This window comes from Ceratotherium simum, chromosome 4 (genome assembly GCF_057802395.1).
Source record: "Ceratotherium simum simum isolate JZ-2026a chromosome 4, ASM5780239v1, whole genome shotgun sequence".
Classification (NCBI taxonomy): domain Eukaryota; kingdom Metazoa; phylum Chordata; class Mammalia; order Perissodactyla; family Rhinocerotidae; genus Ceratotherium; species Ceratotherium simum.
Window position 1 is genome coordinate 69,746,583 of NC_141903.1, and position 19,764 is coordinate 69,766,346.

General features: G+C 35.6%; 1 long non-coding RNA gene across 2 annotated transcripts; it reads right to left on the reverse strand.

Moving 5' to 3' along the window:
- Positions 1-657: 657 nt before the first annotated feature.
- Positions 658-11,587, reverse strand: LOC147917319 (uncharacterized). Of its 2 annotated transcripts, none has more exons than XR_015552090.1 (3): positions 11,426-11,587; positions 2,269-2,377; positions 658-1,145 (listed from the first exon to the last, which is right to left on the reverse strand). It is a non-coding gene; the product is annotated as an uncharacterized LOC147917319 (long non-coding RNA). The 2 variants fall into 2 exon arrangements; XR_015552089.1 differs by having other exon boundaries at positions 2,263-2,377.
- Between the last annotated feature and the right edge of the window lie 8,177 nt (positions 11,588-19,764).

The window sequence follows — 19,764 nt, forward strand, 5'->3', positions numbered from 1 at the left end:
TAATGGAAAAGATAGATCATTAACTACTTTTGATCTATAGATATATTAACTTATATAACTTATAACTTATAATGGAGATAAAATATGTAAGCATAAAACAAATTAGGGTTTACTAGTTTATCTGAGAAAGTCCCAAAGTACCAGTGGTCACAAAAAAGAATACTTTACCTAGGTATCATAGAAAGCTGCAAGAAGAACATGTTATTTGTGGAAGTAAATAATCGGTAGGATTAAGTCAATTGTAATATCATATGAAAGGTAGGTCAGTGGGCTTTAAAAGATTAAGTGTGATGATATCCACAATCTTACTAATTTAATTTTATCCATTTACATATCAATGATTGTTACACAAATAATGATCTATAGTCTGTGCTGTGTGTAGAGGGTGATCTTTATTCTTGCATCCATAAACAAAAATAAAGGGTACATGAAAAATGTGATATAATAATGCAAATGCATATCTAAAAAGATGACCCTCTAGTATCTAGGTAACTCTGCATTTTGGGATCAGATTAATACCTAAGTGAATTTACTGTATGCAGTGCCAATATATAAAGAAGGGCTACCTCCTGCAATGGAGGAGAGACATTTAGAGCGGCGCTACTCAGAGAATCGCGGCTGCTCTCACGCAGATGAACATCTTTCACACTTGCTTTCTTCAGCATTAATTAATTTTATTTCAAAAATATTAACAAATAATATAATTTAACACAGACAATGTACTGTAAGCATACCACTTAATGGTGAAAGCAAGGAGGAATGAATTTGCGGATAATGGGTAAGTTCCACATTTACGTTTCTAAACCTGTTCAAGATTTTAACACTCTAATTTAGCATACAGATGGGCAATTCTGGTGCAGATTTAATAGTTTCTCTCTAAATTAGTTGAGGCTTTGAACTTTCTTCAGAAGCATTGTTTTTCCAAGAGTGTTTAGCTTCATAATTATTTCATGAATTAGGGAGCAAAATTCTGTGCATTTCACAGTTATCAGGTGAAGCAACATGTGACCAACAAGATCCAGAAAAGAGGCTATCACAAAGACTCTGACTTCAAGGCATCCTCAGTAGTCCTGTGAACTTCAGCCACATTCATTAGTAATTAGTTTCCATATCTAGACATGGCAGATGGCAAATTGTTCTTCAAACTGTAAATACAAAAATAATTTTAAAAATCAGTGAGCAGTAACAGGAATGGAAACAATCTTTAGAAAAGTTTTCCAAGCAAACTGCAACTAGTTTGTGATTTGGAGAGTCCCATTTCATCCAGACCAGACTAACCATAATTATACACAAAAAACGTTGTCATATTGAATGCTACTATGTTTCAGGGACTGCCTTTTTATGTATTATTTCAATTAATTCACAGAAACAGTGGAGTTGTTATTATATTTAATTTGCAAACTTGGTTTGCTGATCTGAAGAAAAGTAAATTGATTAATGCCTTATGACTAGAATGTTATTCAAAATGGTTTTTGTTTAATTCCATAGGCAATATACTGTTTCTTAACAACAATATATTAGAAAAGCAGTACATCTAGAAAATAAAACAATGATTTGGAAAGGAATAAATTACAGTCACTTGGTCCACTCCTGTTATTTCATCTGGTTGTTTTTTATAAAACAACACAATTTAAAATATGTATGCTTTATTAAAATCAGTTGTTTCCTGCAAATGGTAACTCAAATGAAATGAGTGAATGATTTTAAAATATTGGATCTTTTTTATTCTGGTGCAACATTATTACAAATATTAAAGAACATAATCCCAGTGTTGTAAACACCTCTGTGGGGATTTTTATATATCACAGAGCACATCCAAACACAAATTAGCCTTTATAAAAGTATATCACATCTTCAAAGGTTAATGCTTATCTTGTCTTTGTTTTCCACTAAGGAGCTTAGCAGAGGAAATAACTACTTTGGAAGTTAACAAAAAGCCTAGAAAAGTGAGTTAGTTAACATAGGTTTTCAATTCAGAGAAATTCATCACTAAAAATAATAGTTTGGAGGTTAGGTCAGAAAATGGAACTTTTTGGAACTACACTTCAAGAATATGACTCCTGCTACAGGAGAATAATTTCCTTTAAAATATTGGCGAAGCAATAGATGAAGAGAAGGAAAGCAGCTCAGGGAAGAAAATGTAGCTAGAAGGAGAAGATTCTGTGGGTTGCCCGGAGAAGGTCTTGACTAGAGGGTGACAGCCGCCTAGCACTGCACCTCCCAGTTGTAGGGACTTTTAGGAAGGCCCTTTTGCACGTCCACCTGTACCAGTGGAATGTGGATTCACATCCCAGCTCCTGTCCTGAGGTGCACACTTCTATGGGATGCCCACTCCCGCATCACTGTCATTTTGGCTGCACTTCTTTTATCACAAACCCTAGAAATAAAAGACAGAAGTCATGAAACAACATTATAGAATAGCATTTAGTGCTTGAGGTTGTAGCAGTAATTGCATCAGTTGACTCCTAGCCCCACCGTTTTAAAATCTGGAACTATGGACAGCTCGTTTTGTTTCTCCACACCCAAGTTATTTCATCTGTAAAGTGAATATTATAATAAGCTATGATAGAGTATATTTGTAACAATTAAATGAAGTAAATGAAACAAAGTGTTTAGCAGAACATATAATATCCAACAAATGAAAAATAATGTCAGTTTTAATATAATTATTTCTGAATTGAGTTCGCTTCTGCTACCTGGCTGTCAGATATATAACACAAATTTATAGCACCATTTCGGACACTGGAATTCTGACTCATATGATCTAGCTGTGTTCACTAAGGTTAGATAGAATTCTCTTAAATGATATAGACAAATTCCGTAAATCACAATTTTAAGAAGAATTGCAAAAAGATTAGCTGAGATTGACTTAGTTCGCTGCAGTGAGAACTAGATGCATTTTACTACACTCTCCACTTTGGGCAAGTTGTGCCCTACAAACTCTAAAGTCTACGGAACTTCATTTTCTCATTGATTGCTCATTAATGAAAATATTAACTGTGAGAAGGACCTTTCTACGTATATAAACCAAATTTATTTTCTTAGAGGATCTGTTGGTCCTCTTTCCTATGCTACATTTTGTTCTTGGCTTAAATCTCTCTGAATCAGTCTCCTTTTTTAGGCCCTTATATCTGGCTTGGAATTTTCTTTCGCATTTTCTTATGAGTTCACATTGAATAGCTTTTAGCAATTATGTTATCAAAGAATGTTTTTCCCCCATATTTGGTAAAATGCTGGCTACTTGTTTTATAGTTCTCACTGTAACTACAGTGTCTCTTTTCCTAGTCTAGAAAGTCCATTTCCTGTGTTGGGGTGTGTGTGTGTTTGTGTGTAACGTGGAAGGGCTTTTCTCTGTTACTTTACCATGAAACTAACATTCTTTTATTCTGATCACACTAAATTAATTTTCCCTTTAGGCAGACAAACTATGACACTTTTATTGAAACATTATATCAGATGCTAAAATGGAGACAAAGTGATGGTGGTTTAGTTTTTAACCATTCCATGTTCAATATAATTTAGAGAGCCAAAATTGTAATTTAAAAGAACAATTTTTATTGTAGCACTTGGAAATTAGTGATTATTATCATCACTATTGTTTTGTTCTTGGCTGATTCTAAATTCACATTAGTAATCACATTATCAGTTACCACAGTAAATATAGGAAAATAACATTAATCATAAATATTAGGGAGTCTGCATAACATGAATGTGGAGATAGAACATGAACAATCATTGAGACACATTAACATAAGCTGTCTTTGAAACTAAAGTAGAATAGGGTACTTTTATTAAAAATAGTACTTTTCATCTCTTTGAAGCACATTTATGATCTTTCTTTTTGCCAAACTTACTGTTACATTTCCTGTGCATTATAATGGAAAAATAAAGTAGCAGCTTAATTAGGAGGAGGAAAATATTGTCAGTCAGAATACTTTCATCCTCAAAATTCCCAAGTAACAGAGTAAACTCTCAAAATCTGTTGTGGATGGCACAGTAAAAGACATGACTTCTCTGATTAAGCAAATCTATTACCAAAGGAAATTACTCAATTGTTCACTCAATTAAGTGTGAAGAAAATTCTAAATAGTTCATATAGGTAAAACATAGGCTTTTAATCTGTACTGTAGCTACAGAGCTGCTATAGCTTCATCTCAACACATAATATACAAAAAAGATTTATAGGAAACATTTTAAATAAAAGGAAGATGTAGCAAATATATAGTTATGTCGTATGGAAGTATTATATACTAAATTATAACTAATATTATAATAATTTCAATTATATAATATCTATACCTTCACTCAAATAAATATAGCTAATAATATTGGAATTTCAAATATATATATATACACACACACACATATATATCTTCATTGAAATCTGAGGAGTTTATTGTGAGTATTTCAGCTGCCTCATTGAGGAATGACAACACAGAGAGACTAAGTGATTTGCTAACGATATTATAGCAGTCAGAGGTAAAGTTGGAACACAAATTCCAATCTCTTACTCTAAATCCCATGTTCTTCCATCATGGAAAGGCACCTGTGTAATAGAATCAAAGACCTTGAAAGCGTCCTTTGAGATCAACTGAGTTAGACTTGTGCCTTCATGCAAATCTAACTATTCACAACTGATACCTTCAGGAAGATATCTGTGACCTTCCTTATGCTTCATCTCCCAGTGGACATCTCCTTTCCTTCAGTTCCAATTCATTTACTTATCCATGGCTCCCAGTGGCAATAAAGAACAATGAGAGAGAAAGGGGGCAAACACTCCTAAGTACAAATTCTCTAATCTGCTTCATTCTCTTTACTCATTTCTCTGGGTCTAACTATTTTAAAGAACAGTCAAAATGTTAAAAATATTGATATGTTGCTTTTTTCTGATCATTGACTATTATGCTTTCTCTTTTTAAAATTATTCAAATTCTTAGAGCAATTTTTTATCAAATATAATCTCTAACTTATAGATTGTCTTATTCAGTTACTTGGGCCTTGTTATACCTTTCTTATCATGAGTAAGCATTATTAGTTCCTTTTTCGTAAGGTTGTCACATATTTTCTCTAATAAATTGCATTCTGTTTCATAGGATAATATTTTTCTGGCTTGCCTTCCTGAATATTCTGCATATTCATTTCGGCTGTGCAATAATAAAAAATTAATACAATGAGCTCTCAGAAAAAATTGGATTGGGCCACTAATCAATACCTATTTAAACTGTGAAAAATATAAGTAAGATGATCTAAGTGATTTTTCAACTATCTAATATTTTAAGTATTTTATTTCACTGGCATTTTTAGTGAATATATTTAATAGAAAAATTGTAAGATTTTGCTGAAATTTGAAGTTTATTTTTTCCTACTTGTTCATCCAAGAGATAATAAAGACAGTGTTTCAGAAATTTATTCTTTATATATTCACATAAACTTTGCAGATGCTAAAAATTACATTTTGTGTTGCTGACTAATTTTTCTTTTCCTCTTATTAATTTCCAATTGCAGAGGAAAAAATACATCATTACAGTGAAGGTATCTGGCTGTCATCAACTTAACCGTGTGAGTGAAATTGGCTTTCTTAATAGTGGGACGCTTTATATTATTCACCCCCTGTTATGATGAAAAATGAAGTACAGAGACTCATGTTGATTTTTTTTTAAGTTCCAATCTAACTTCTAGGTTGCAAGAAATACAAAGGCTAGAGGAGCAGAGTAAACTATGCAAGAAGAAAACCCTCAGACAACACTAAAATGTGGAACACTTTAAATGATCACTGACCTGGACACTTAAAAAATTCCTGCTATCACTTCTTGGTTCCCATAGAAAAGTGATGACCACATTTTCATGAACTATAGGTATCAACAAGGGGAACATACAGCATCACCTATTTTCCATGCCTACAGCATAACTAGAGATCAGAGATTATCACAAACTTTAAGCTACGTGTGGTGAATTGAGAAATAAACCAGAGTGAGTTTCTAAATTTACTTAAACCCTTTCAAAGAATTAGTTTAGGACTGAGAGTAACAGGGGAGACTCTACCAAGGTCCTTGTGGAGAAGACGCACAGACATATCAACGAGGGTTCACCCCAGAAGGACAAAGTCCAATCTGAATTAGGAATTATTGGTAACAGGTCTGTTCTCTGGAGAATCTCAGCACTGGCTATCAGAGAGCCAAAAAAGAAGGACGTGGAAAATGTGCGGAAACAAATGCAGCAGTTTGGAGATGTATTCTTTCTGGGGGCTGTAAAGGCACATTATGTGGGTGGATATCCTCTGGAGGACTGGTGGCAGTGGAAGGGAAGTGAGCCCTACAGAATCTCGGCAAGTGTCACAGAAAAAGAAGGCATTGGTGACTAACCTTCCCAAAGGTTTCATTTATGTAAAAACATAGTTTAATGGAAAAAAATAAAGAATGAAAGTTTAAACTGAAAAGCAGAGTAGACAATGGGATGTTAAAAGACTTACTGAAGGTATCAATAATCACTCAATGGTAAATTGAGTAAAGACGCTTTTGACTTCTGTCTCCTTATCCACCGTTCACACTGTATTATGAATTTTACATTATGAAGTCAAAAAAAATGAAGCCAGAGAACTGAACTACTTTTAAGGTCTCTTTCTCCAGTAAAGAGCTTCTAAAGGCCCTCTTCCGGTAAACTGGTTTTTTTCCGCTAATTCTCCCAGTTTTGTTATACAACTTCTCTAAGATTCCATCCACCTCTTTTTTGGAGGGGAAACTCTCATATCATAGTTAGAACAGTGGATAAGGAGAAAGAAGTCAAAGCATCTTTCCTCAATTTGAATGGACTGATTGTGTTACCCTCAGTAAGTCTTTTGACATCCTATTGTCTACTCTGCTTTATAGTTTAAAATTGACTTCTTTATTTTTTTCCATAAAATTTTGTTTTTGGAGGTGATATGTTTAGTACTTTAATTGTGGTGATGGTATCATGGGTGTATACATATGTCCAAACTCATCAAAATGTATCCATTAAGTGTGTACAATTTTTTGCATATTAATTACACCTCAATAAAGTCTTACATAACGTCACCCTGTATTGTTACTTAGGGTTGATATTCTGTTGGCCACGGTAAGCTATAAACTTCTTGATAAGTAGAAGTTTTTAATTCTTTAAAAAACCTTTGAAGCATTTGTAAGCATACTATACTGTAGAAGGCAATACTCCTGGTGTCCTTACAAATTGCTCCATAAGAATTTCTTTTTAGAGAAAAGGACAGGGCTGTAACAGAGCTTTTAATTCTTTAAAATAACATTATTTGGGGATGCTAATAGTTTTTTATAAATATAAGATACAATTTACTCAGTTTTTGTGCAGCTGAACATGCATTAATTATTCTTTATGCTTTATCAGAATGAAATGATTATGGGCTCTTAAAATAATTCTAGAGGAATATTTAAAAACAAACAAAAATTTTATGCTAAAATCTTTTTTAAAGAGATTTATAATCAGTATTTAAATTAGTGCTTATCAACTTTTAAAATTTCAGAATTTTATAACATTTGATGTTATTTGTAATGATTTTAAAATGTAATGAAGGGTACCTTATGGTACCTTTGTTAGAAAATGTGGTTAATATGTAATCATAGATAAACTTTAAATTTGTAAAGCTATATTTTATTACTTCATCTTTATTTACAATTTGTTGAGTAAACCTTATTTGGGCCCTAAGATTATTATTCCTATTTTATGCTAAGCAAGGTTTTTTTTGGTAACTGTTTGAATTGTGAATTTCTGAATTCAAGTATTTGAAATACAGAAATTTTTTCAGATCATTTAATTCTCTAGTCAAACTTTTACATAGTTTGGAACCTAACTGGAAAAATACTGTCTATTCCTTATAAAAAGGAGTTATGAGAATTTTGGATCATTTCTAAAATAAAATATAATAAACCATAGTAAGATATAGTAAACCTGAGAACTTTATTTGAACCGATTGGGATATGGAGACAGCAAACCTCTTCAGAAAGCTCCTTGTCTTTCTTACTTACCAATTTAGGCTGAATATAAATCTTTCATATTAATGCAATTTAAAGCAATGAATTGAGCCTCATAGTATTTTTATTTTGTAAGCATTTAAGAACCATAGTTCCTTTTTTATCTCTCAAACACCATTTTCCTGGTTTTGGTGTCATATGTGTGTGCAAGCACACACTCATGCACATATTTACTTCTTTTTTTGTGCACATTGTTCTTTCTTGCATCTTAGGTCCTTGACCATTTTCCTTCTCCCTTAACATCCTTTAGGTATTGCTCTAATAGGAGCCTTTTAATGGTAAACTCTCAGTATTTGCCTCTGTGAAAATGCTTTTATTTCTTCTTTCTTGAAAGCTATTTGTGAAGCTTTCATTTCTGCCAAGCTACCACTAAGAGCTTCTCTTAATCTTTAAGATTCCAAAATTTCACTGTGATGTGTCTAGGTACGGATTTATTATGATACAAACCATGGTTGGGATATGTTGAGTTGCATGATTTGAAGATTCATTTCTTTCAACAATTCTTAACATTTATTCCTTCAAATCTTGTCTCTTCTCTGTTTTAAATACTCTCTCTTTTCAGAAGTCAAACACGCCTGAAGACATCCCACTATATTTCTGATGTCTCATAACCTCTCTATCATGTTTGACATCCTTTTGTCTCTCTGACATCCAACAAAACAATGTTCCAGTTGGTTAATTATCTATTCTTCTATATCTAGTCTGTTGATTAACACATTCATACAGCTTCTAATTTATATTTCCTCTTTTGTTTCTTTAAAGATTTCAAGTGTTCTTACTTTATATCCCATAATTTCTAATCTTAGTATCTGTTGAGTTGTTGGTTCTGATTATGAACTTCATTTTAGCTACTGCTTCTTGCTCATAGTGGTTTGTTTCCATGTGAGTTTATGTCTGTGTCTATATGAGAAAGAGAAGCAGGGGAAAGAGAGAGGATAGAGATTCATGTTTTTTGCATTTTATAAGAATATAATGAGGCCTGAATTGAAAGTCATTCTTACGTAGATAATTTGCATTTGTTTTCCTTCATACCTGAGGAAGATCAATTTAGACTAAGTCCTTGGCTTGCAGTGGAGGAGGGAAGGGTATAACATATCACACAGGTCTTATGAATTCTAGCCAGGTGCCCATTTGAAGGCTGGCCTTTGGTTATAGATTCAGAGGAGTCTCTGGTATTCCCATCTTCCATGTATGATGGCCAAAATAGACACATTTCCTCCCCCTTTTGGGGGGTTTTCTCCTAGTTTATGCATTGCTGGAATCAGTTTTCTGGGGGGACCAGATTTATGCAGATTCTTTTGGTTCTGATTTCCCATTTCCATTGGGCCTCAGTCTCGCCTTTCTTCCCCGTGTCCTGTTAAAAAGGAAAATCTAGGCAAGCAGAATTTAATACATGTTCCCTGGGCAGCCACTGGCTCAATCTCTTCCCTATTTGCGTGTGATTTCTGTCCTCTGGATATTTCTCTACCTTTTTGTTGTTGTTGTACGCGATAACCAGATGGCAGATTGCCAAAAACTGAAGGCTCCGTTGTGATTTTACATCTATATTATGCTAGGAGACAAATTCAGCTAAAATCGGTGAACAAAGCAATGTAGCTATTACAGCAGCTGATTCTATATTAATAGTCACTGAGTTGGCTGAAATTAGTTTTGTCATCTATCCCTGCTTTTTAAACTGTTTATGAAAAAATATACCTTTTATTTCATTCTTTTTTTCCACATCCAAAGATAAAACACATATGATCATTATTCTGAGAGTGGGTTAACCTTTAAATGTGGTGGCTGGGGATTTTTCAATTTATTTTTTTATCATTCAGAAGCATTCTTTACCCTCAAGTAAAGTCCACCTCCCTGCATGTGGGAACTTGGCCATTTGTAACAAGCCTCTTAGGAAACTTCAGTTAGCTCAGAGGTAATTGTTTAATGAGAATAATCCATGATCCTTTGACAATGTGAAATTCAAATTACTTTAAACACTTCCTCATTTAATGGCAGAATTTTTCAAATGTAAGGAATACAATTACGCAATTTTCATGAAAAAGGATTTGCTTTTTTTTCCTTCATTTTTTTCTTTTGCTATGGAGTTAAACTGGGAAAGAATTCCTTAGGATTTTTCAGGACGTATCACATATATTTCCCACGTTCCTAAGGTATTTCTCACCACTCTTCCCCTCAAATACCTGACAAACTTAATGCTATTTATTTCCTTTGTTACTGCAAACCAGAGTAATTATTGAAATTCCAAATGATAGGAATTCGGGCACCTTAAAAACAAAGACTATAATTATCATCGGGAATGTGAATTTGTTCTTTCGTTTAAATATATTGCCATTTTACAAATGTGAAGCTCAAAGAGAATAAACCACTTGCCCAATGTTATAATAAAGTAGCTTAAAAAGGTAGAAAAAAATCAGATCTTTCTGTCTCTAACATCAAGTCTTTTCTACTCAAGAATGGCTGCTTCACTAAATTCAGTAATGGCAGTTATACACAGTGCTAAAATAATGAACAATGCTAAATTGAAGAAGGGTTTTTCCCTGTCTAGTATATTGTATTTTTAACTGTGTCTCATTTATTGGCAATTAACCTGACTGGGGAATAGGCATAAAAGAAAAGTGCAGAAGAGAAAACTTTAGTATTATCTTCTAAGATATTTTTATCCAATTCAGATCTATATGAAAGATATATTTTGCCTTATGTTATAAAATAGCCGTTTTTGTGTTCAAAATCTTTGGAAACTTTATAGATATATGCTTTCAGAGATTTCTATAAATTACATGCAATTTAATTTCCAAAATAGTTCTGAATTTTAGACATGATATTATTATAATTATTTAATATATCATAAGTAAAGAACTCTCTTAAAGAATAAGGAAATCTTAAATAAAGAAATTAGTATAGGGGGAGTCAAGATGGCGGCATAGGCAGACTCTGAACTCACCTCCTCCCGTGGACACAGCCAATTTACAACTACTCGTGGAAAAATTACCCCTGAGACAGAACAGAAAACTGGATAAGAGGAACTCCTGCAACAACGGACAATCCTAACTGGGGTAGAAGAGGCAGAGACTCCCTTCCGGAGAGGAAAACGCCGCCTTCACAAGCCGCCAGCTTCACGGCCGCCGGGAGCAGCTCACAGGTACGCAGCCTCCCTGGAGGCGCGGGGCCCTGAGCCGGGGAGCGCCCCCGCTGTGGGCATTTTGTGGACCCAGCACAAGCGAGACCAGCGGCATAATATCTGACTGTGCCTGCTACTAAAGCATTGGGGAGCACCCCCAGAAAACCCGGTTCACAAAGAAACTAAAACTGGCTCTTAAAGGGCCCGCGCACAAACTCACCCATTCCAGAAAGCATCCTAAAATCACCAGAAAGAAAGGTGCACAGTGCTTCGGTGACAAGAGACTCACCTAATAGGCCCTGAGTGCATCTCGGTGAGGGGTGAGACCTCTCCAGGGACTGGGACATTGGCGGCGGCCATTGTTGTGGCCTGGTGTGGGCGTGCTGACACAGACGCCATTGGAGTTCTCCCTGAGACCTGCTAGCCCAGGGTCTGCTCCACCCGCTAGAGCACCGATTTAATCCAGCTCAGCCAGGGCAGGCAGCCCACCCTAGAGACTGGCCCCACCCAACAACAAGCCCTCAGGCAACGTGTGGGCCTGCATAGATTGGTGACTAGATTCTCTGCAGCCTGGCAACTGAGCTGACTTGAGCGGGGCAGGGTGTGCACAAGGAGCAGGTGGAGAGTGTGGGGCGGTGGCAGAGTGTGTGGGGCTCCCGCCGTGGAGAGACTGGGTCCACTTGGGGAGGTCGGGGCGCTCACACGGGGCAGGACTGTGTTGACTGTGTGTGTGGACCTGTGGGTAACAGGGCTTGTCAGCTGCAGAAGACTTGTGCTTCTCAAAGACCCACATAGGAGGTTTGCTCCACCTTCCAAAACCTGAAACAATTGGGTGCTCCTGTGCCTGAGGCCAGCCCCACCCAGCTGCAATCCTCAGAGAGCTGACAGGAGGCCTAATAGGCTAGAGGTTTACAGCAATTGTAAGGCCCTGAGCCTAACAACCTGCCACGGTGGGGGCCTACTCACTTAAAAGAAATACTGCAACACAAATGTGGTATTAGAACTTGCAGCCAACTGTGCTGGGGCTCCCCACAGCTGATAAAGAGACTGAAGGGCCCACAACAACTACAAGCAGCTGAGCATTACAACAGCTGGCCAGGAGCATAACTCAGCCTCCCTGGGCGCCTACAGGGAGAGCAAACAGGCCACAGCAGAAGGATACACGTAGCCCACATAAGGGTCACCCCTGGAACATTGAGAACTGAGGGAAGCACACTGGAAGCCTCCTAAGCCATCACTTACATAAGGTCACCTATCCAAGAGCAGGAGACGTAGCTGACCTACCTAATACGTAGACACAAGCACAGGGAAAGAGGCAAAATGAAGAGGCAAAAGAATACATTCCAAGTAAGGGAACAGGACAAAACCCCAGAAAAGGAACTTAGTGAAACAGAAATGAGCAACCTACCCGACAGAGAGTTCAAACTAAGAGTGTTAAGGATGCTCACTGATCTGGGGAGAAGAATAGATGGACTCAGTGAGAATGTCAACAAAGAAATGGAAGATATAAAAAGAACCAATCAGAAATGAAGAATACAATACTGGAAATGAAAAACTCATTAGAGGGACTCAAAAGCAGAGTAGAGGATACAGAAGAACGGATCTGTGAGCTGGAAGAAAGACTAGAAGAAATTACCCAAGGTGAACAGGTAAAAGAGAAAAGAATTCAAAAGAGTGAGGACAGTCTAAGGGACCTCTGGGACAACATCAAGCACACTAACATCCGTGTTATAGGTGTCCCGGAAGGAGAAGAGCGAGACAAGGGGGCAGAGAATCTATTTCAAGAAATAATAGATGAAAACTTCCCTAACCTAAGGAAGGAAACAGACATCCAGGTACAGGAGGCACAGAGAGCCCCAAACAAGATAAACCCAAAGAGGCCCACACCAAGACACATCATAATCAAAATGTCCAGAATTAAAGATAAAGAGAGAATCCTAAAAGCCGCAAGAGAATGTCAAGTTACATACAAAGGAAACCCCATAAGGCTATCAGCTGACTTCTCAGCAGAAACCTTACAGGCTAGAAGAGAATGGCATGATATATTTAAAGTGCTAAAAGGAAAAAACTTACAGCCAAGAATACTCTACCCAGCAAGGTTATCGTTCAAAATGGAAGGAGAGATCAAAATTTTCCCAGATAAGCAAAAATTAAAGGAGTTTGTCACCAAGAAACCAGTGTTACAAGAAATGTTAAAGGGACTGATTTAAGGGGAAAAGAAGACCACAAATAGGAAAAATTATCTATTTCACGATTAGAACATAATGGATACAAATGCACAAAAAGAGGTTGGATATGATATCAAAAACATAAAAGGAGGGAGGAGGGTAGTTAAAGAGTACAGCTTTCAGACAGAGGTCAAACTAAAGTGACCATCAATTCTGTATAGAAGAAGTAAGGAACAGAGAAGGACTACTAAAACACTGAGGAAAAAAAAAAAGTTAAAACATGGCCGTAAGTACATACTTATCAATAGCTACTTTAAACGTCAATGGACTAAATGCTCCAATTAAAAGGCATAGGGTGGCTGACTGGATAAAAAAACAAGACCCATATATATGCTGCATACAAGAGACACACTTCAGACCTAAAGACACTCACAAACTGAAAGTGAAGGGATGGAAAAAGATACTCCATAAATGGCAATGAAAAGAAAGCTGGGGTAGCAGTACTCATATCAGACAAAATAGACTTTAAAACAAAAACTGTAAAACGAGACAAAGAAGGGCATTACATAATGATCAAGGGAACAATCCAACAAGAGGATATAACACTTGTAAATATCTACGCACCCAATGTAGGTGCACCTAAATATATAAAGCAATTATTAACAGACATAAAAACAGAAATAGACAGTAACACAATAATAGTAGGGGACTTTAACACTCCACTTACACCAACGGATAGATCATCCAAACAGAAGATCAATAAGGAAACATTGGCGTTAACCGACACACTAGAACAGATGGACCTAGTAGATATATACAGAGCATTCCATCCAAAAACCGAAGAATACACGTTCTTTTCAAATGCACATGGAACGTTCTCCAGGATTGATCACATATTAGGCCACAAAACAAGTCTCCATAAATTTAAGAAGATTGAAATAATACCAAGCATCTTTTCTGACCACAACGGTATGAAACTAGAAATCAACTATAGGAAGAAAATCAGAAAAGCCACAAATACATGGAGATTAAACAAAATGCTACTGAACAACGACTGGGTTAATGAAGAAATCAAAGAAGAAATCAAAAATACCTGGAGACAAATGAAAATGAAAATACGACATGCCAGAATTTATGGGATACAGCAAAAGCGGTTCTAAGAGGGAAGTTTATAGCAATACAGGCCTATCTCAACAAACAAGAAAAATCTCAAATAAACAATCTAACAATGCACCTAAAGGAACTGGAAAAAGAAGAACAAACAAAGCCCAAAATCAGTAGAAGAAGGGAAATAATAAAAATCAGAGCAGAAATAAATGAAATAGAGACCAAAAACAATAGAAAAATTAATAAAACCAAGAGCTGGTTCTTTGAAAAGATCAACAAAATAGACAAACCTTTAGCTAGACTCACCAAGAAAAAAGAGAGAAGGCACAAATAAGTAAAATCAGAAATGAAAGAGGAGAGGTTACAACAGACACCTCAGAAATACAAAAGATTATAAGAGAATACTATGAAAAACTATATGCCAACCAATTCGACAATCTGGAAGAAATGGATAAATTCTTAGAATCATACAACCTTCCAAAACTGGATCAAGAAGAAGTAGAGAATTTGAATAGACCAATCACCAGTAAGGAGATCGAAACAGTAATCAAAAACCTCCCCAAAAATAAAAGTCCAGGACCAGACGGCTTCCCTGGTGAATTCTACCAAACATTCAAAGAAGACTTAATACCTATCCTTCTCAAACTCTTCCAAAAAATTGAGGAGGGGAAGCTCCTAACTCATTCTACTGAAGCTGACATTCCCCTGATACCAACACCAGCCAAGGGCAACACAAAAAAAGAAAATTACAGGCCAATATCACTGATGAACATCGATGCGAAAATCCTCAACAAAATACTAGCAAATCGCATACAACAATACGTTAAAAAGATTATACACCATGATCAAGTGGGATTTATTCCAGGTATGCAGGGATGGTTTAACATTCGCAAATCAATCAACGTAATACACCACATTAATAAAATGAAGAACAAAAATCACATGATCATCTCAATAGATGCAGAGAAAGCATTTGACAAGATTCAGCATCCATTTATGATAAAAACTCTGAATAAAATGGGTATAGAAGGAAAGTACCTCAACATAATAAAGACCATATATGAGAAACCCACAGCTAATATCATCCTCAATGGTGAAAAACTGAAAGCTATCCCTCTAAGAACAGGAACCAGACAAGGATGCCCACTGTCACCACTCCTATTTAACATAGTATTGGAAGTCCTAGCCAGAGCAATCAGGCAAGAGAAAGAAATAAAAGGGATCCAAATTGGAAAGGAAGAAGTGAAACTCTCACTATTTGCAGATGACATGATTTTATATATAGAAAACCCTAAAGAATCCACCAGAAAACTTTTTAGAAGTAATAAACGAATATGGTAAAGTTGCAGGATACAAAATCAACATACAAAAATCAGTTGCATTTCTGTACACTAACAACGAAGTAGCAGAAAGAGAAATTAAGAATACCATCCCATTTACAATTGCAACAAAAAGAATAAAATACCTAGGAATAAACTTAACCAAAGAGGTGAAAGATCTGTACACCGAAAACTATAAAACATTTCTGAAAGAAATTGAAGAAGACACAAAGAAATGGAAAGATATTCCGTCCTCTTGGATTGGAAGAATTAATATAGTTAAGATCTCCATACTTCCTAAAGCAATCTATAGATTCAATGCAATCCTTATCAAAGTTCCAGCAACATTTTTCACAGAAATAGAACAAAGAATCCTAAAATTTATATGGAACAACAAAAGACCCTGAATAGCTAAAGGAATCCTGAGAAAAAAGAACAAAGCTGGAGGTATCACACTCCCTGATTTCAAAATATACTACAAAGCTATAGTAACCAAAACAGCATGGTACTGGCACAAAAACAGACACACAGATCAATGGAATAGAATCGAAAGCCCAGAAATAAACCCACACATCTATGGACAGCTAATCTTTGACAAAGGAGCCAAGAACATACAATGGGGAAAAGAAAGTCTCTTCAACAAATGGTGTTGGGAAAACTGGATAGCCATATGCAAAAAAATGAAAGTAGACTCTTACCTTACACCATACACAAAAATTAACTCCAAATGGATTAAAGACTTGAATGTAAGACCTGAAACTGTGAAAGTTCTAGAAGAAAACATAGGCAGTATGCTCTTCGACATCAGTCTTAGCAACATCTTTTCAAACACCACATCTGACCGGGCAAGAGAAACAATAGAAAAATAAACAAATGGGACTACATCAAACTAAAAAGCTTCTGCACAGCAAAGGAAACCATCAACAAAACGAAAAGACAACCTAACAATTGGGAGAAGATATTTGCAAACCATACATCTGATAAGGGCTTAATCTCCAAAATATATAAAGAACTCATGCATCTCAACAACAAGAAAACTACCAACCCAATTAAAAATGGGCAAAAGACCTGAACAGACATTTCTCCAAAGAAGATATACAGATGGCCAACAGACACATGAAAAGATGTTCAAAATCACTAACTATCAGGGAAATGCAAATCAAAACTACAATGAGATATCACCTCACGCCCGTCAGAATGGCTATAATTAACAAGACAGGAAACAACATGTGTTGGAGAGGTTGTGGAGAGAAGGGAACTCTCATACACTGCTGGTGGGAGTGCAAACTGGTGCAGCCACTATGGAAAACAGTATGGAGATTCCTCAAAAAATCAACGATAGAACTACCATATGATCCAGCTATTCCACTGTTGGGTATTTATCCAAAGAACTTGCAAACACCAATTTGCAAAGGTACATGCACCCCTGTGTTCATTGCAGCCTTATTCACGATAGCCAAGACTTGGAAGCAACCTAAGTGCCCATCAAGGGACGAATGGATCAAGAAGCTGTGGTATATATACACAATGGAATACTACTCAGCCATAAGAAACGATGAAATCCAGCCATTTGTGACAACATGGATGGACATTGAGGGCATGATGCAAAGTGAAATAAGTCAGAGGGAGAAGGTCAAATACCGTATGATTTCCTTCATTAAATAGTAGATAATAACAACAATAAACAAACACATAGGGACAGAGATTGGATTGGTGGTTACCAGAGGGGAAGGGGGGAGGGAGGAGGGTGAAAGGGATAATTGGGTACATGTGTGTGGTGATGGGTTGTAATTAGTATTTTGGTGGTGAACATGATGTAATCTATGCAGAAATAGAAGTACAATGATGTACACCTGAAATTTTTACAATGTTATAAACCAATGTTACTGCAATAAACAAAAAAATTAAAAAAAAAAAAATGTTCATAATGCAACACTAATGACAGGACACAAGTCTGAAATGCAATTTGCAGCAAAGAGAAATTACAGACTATTCAGTGTGGTTTTAAGTTTGAGCCTATTATATTTTTTTCCAAATCTTTGAAAATTTCTCATTTACATAGCAAATGCCCTGTAACTGGAGCAGCCTATTCATCAACCCCTGCTTTAGCAATGTGAAACCCCGGGTTCAACGCAGGTCTTGGCAAAAGGGCAAACAGAACTCAGACCTCCCGACTCCTGTTGGTTCTCAAGGACCACACAGCCTGTCTGGGTGCCATGAGCAATTTTCATTTCAACGGGCTTCCTTCTTTTTTTTTGCACTGTCTAATTAAACAATCAAGTTAATTGAGATTAATGGCTGGCTATTTAACAGGGATTAAAAAAAAAAAAAAGAAATTAGTATAATGTTGGGCAAATGACTTATTCTCTTTGAGCCTAATCTTTCTATTTGTAATATGATAATATATCTAATTGAAAAGCACCTATTAATATTCCTAAAAATGATTATAATCTATGTTTTTAAAGTGTCTGAATTCCTATCATTTAACATTTCATTAATTAGTTTTGCATTCAGAAAAAAAAAAAAGAAAAAAAATAAGTAGAATTAAGCTCATCAGGAATTTGGGAGAAAGAGTGGTGGGAAAGACCTTAAGGATATGGGAAATGTTTGTGGAATAGTCCTGAAAATCACACAGCACAGGAAGAGTCTAACTATATACAGCTTACTATAATCATTGAAATTTAAGCATGAAGAAATCATAAACTTCAATTTCCACCTTATTACTTAAAGTTTCTTTCCTTAGACAATTTGAAAAGAAACATTTTCGAGAGAAATGGAACAGAGCTATGACTACAGTCATTTACTTTTTGTTGATCACATAATGTACAGCTTTTGGAACTGTTTTCTGAAATCGCAAAAATAAAAGTAGTTTTCTATTACTTACTTGTTAAGATGAATGTTTTAGCCTGTATAATCTTGCATAATTTTATCTTACCAACAGATGAAGAAATTTAAAAGTTTGAATGGTTAGAAAATACTTCTCATAGAGGAAACTATGCTTTCATTTAGGGAATGAAATGGCAGATTTAATTACATGCGACTTTTGCTTTTTCTGTATTTAACTTACACATTAACATAAAGATTCCTGAAATTGTCTCCTATGATTTCCCAATTCTCATACAAATCCTTGTTTATGTGAGCATATTTACCTAGTTTTGAAAAATAAAATGACCAGGTAGGTTTATGTCAACGGGTTTGGCTTCATATTTCAACAGTGTCTCATTTTCACAGTGCTAGATTATGGTTCTACACAGGAGCCTAACCATCCACTGCTATTAGTTAACATTTAAAATGAATCTTCTTATATCAGAAAGGAAAAAAAATAGTAGTTTAATCTCTAAACTAAAACTGGCAGCACTATTATATATCATCACCTTCTTAAATGCTTCTAATTGGTAGTCAAAATGTTTACCATGACAAATGAATATATTCATTGGTTATCTCTATTTTCATAGTTCTGACGCTTAATTCATTCAGTCCAAATCTTTTTATGTAACAAAAGGATGTTAACTACAGAAAGTCACGCCAAGATTCCTAGAATTCAGCAAAGACGCAGAAGGCGTTTCGACAATGATATAGATTTTAGATTAGAATTAACTGAAAGAAGGGTGAGAAAAATTAAGCTTCAACACTCCTGAGGGAGTTGAAAAGGTACAAAGGAAAAATATCTCTTTCTCTTTATATTTCACTGAATATTTAAAAGCAGATACATCCAGTTTTAGAAATTAACATTTGTCATATAATTTGAAACCACCTGGACACTTTGGTATGACGTATTTGCTATTTGTATAGAAGTTCGATGGATTGCACATTTGTCATTGTTGGCATAATTTTTATTTTAATGTTTTTTATTCCTTTTTGTGAGATCTTGTCCTTTGCTGAGGAAAGTACTTCTGAATCAGGTCATTAGTCTTTATCCAACTTTTTCATTAGAAAAAACAGACAAAGACTAAATTTAAGAACAACTCAAATCCAAGCTCCTTGATATTGGAGATGTATATATCTATATCTGTATTTATACCTATATCCATATT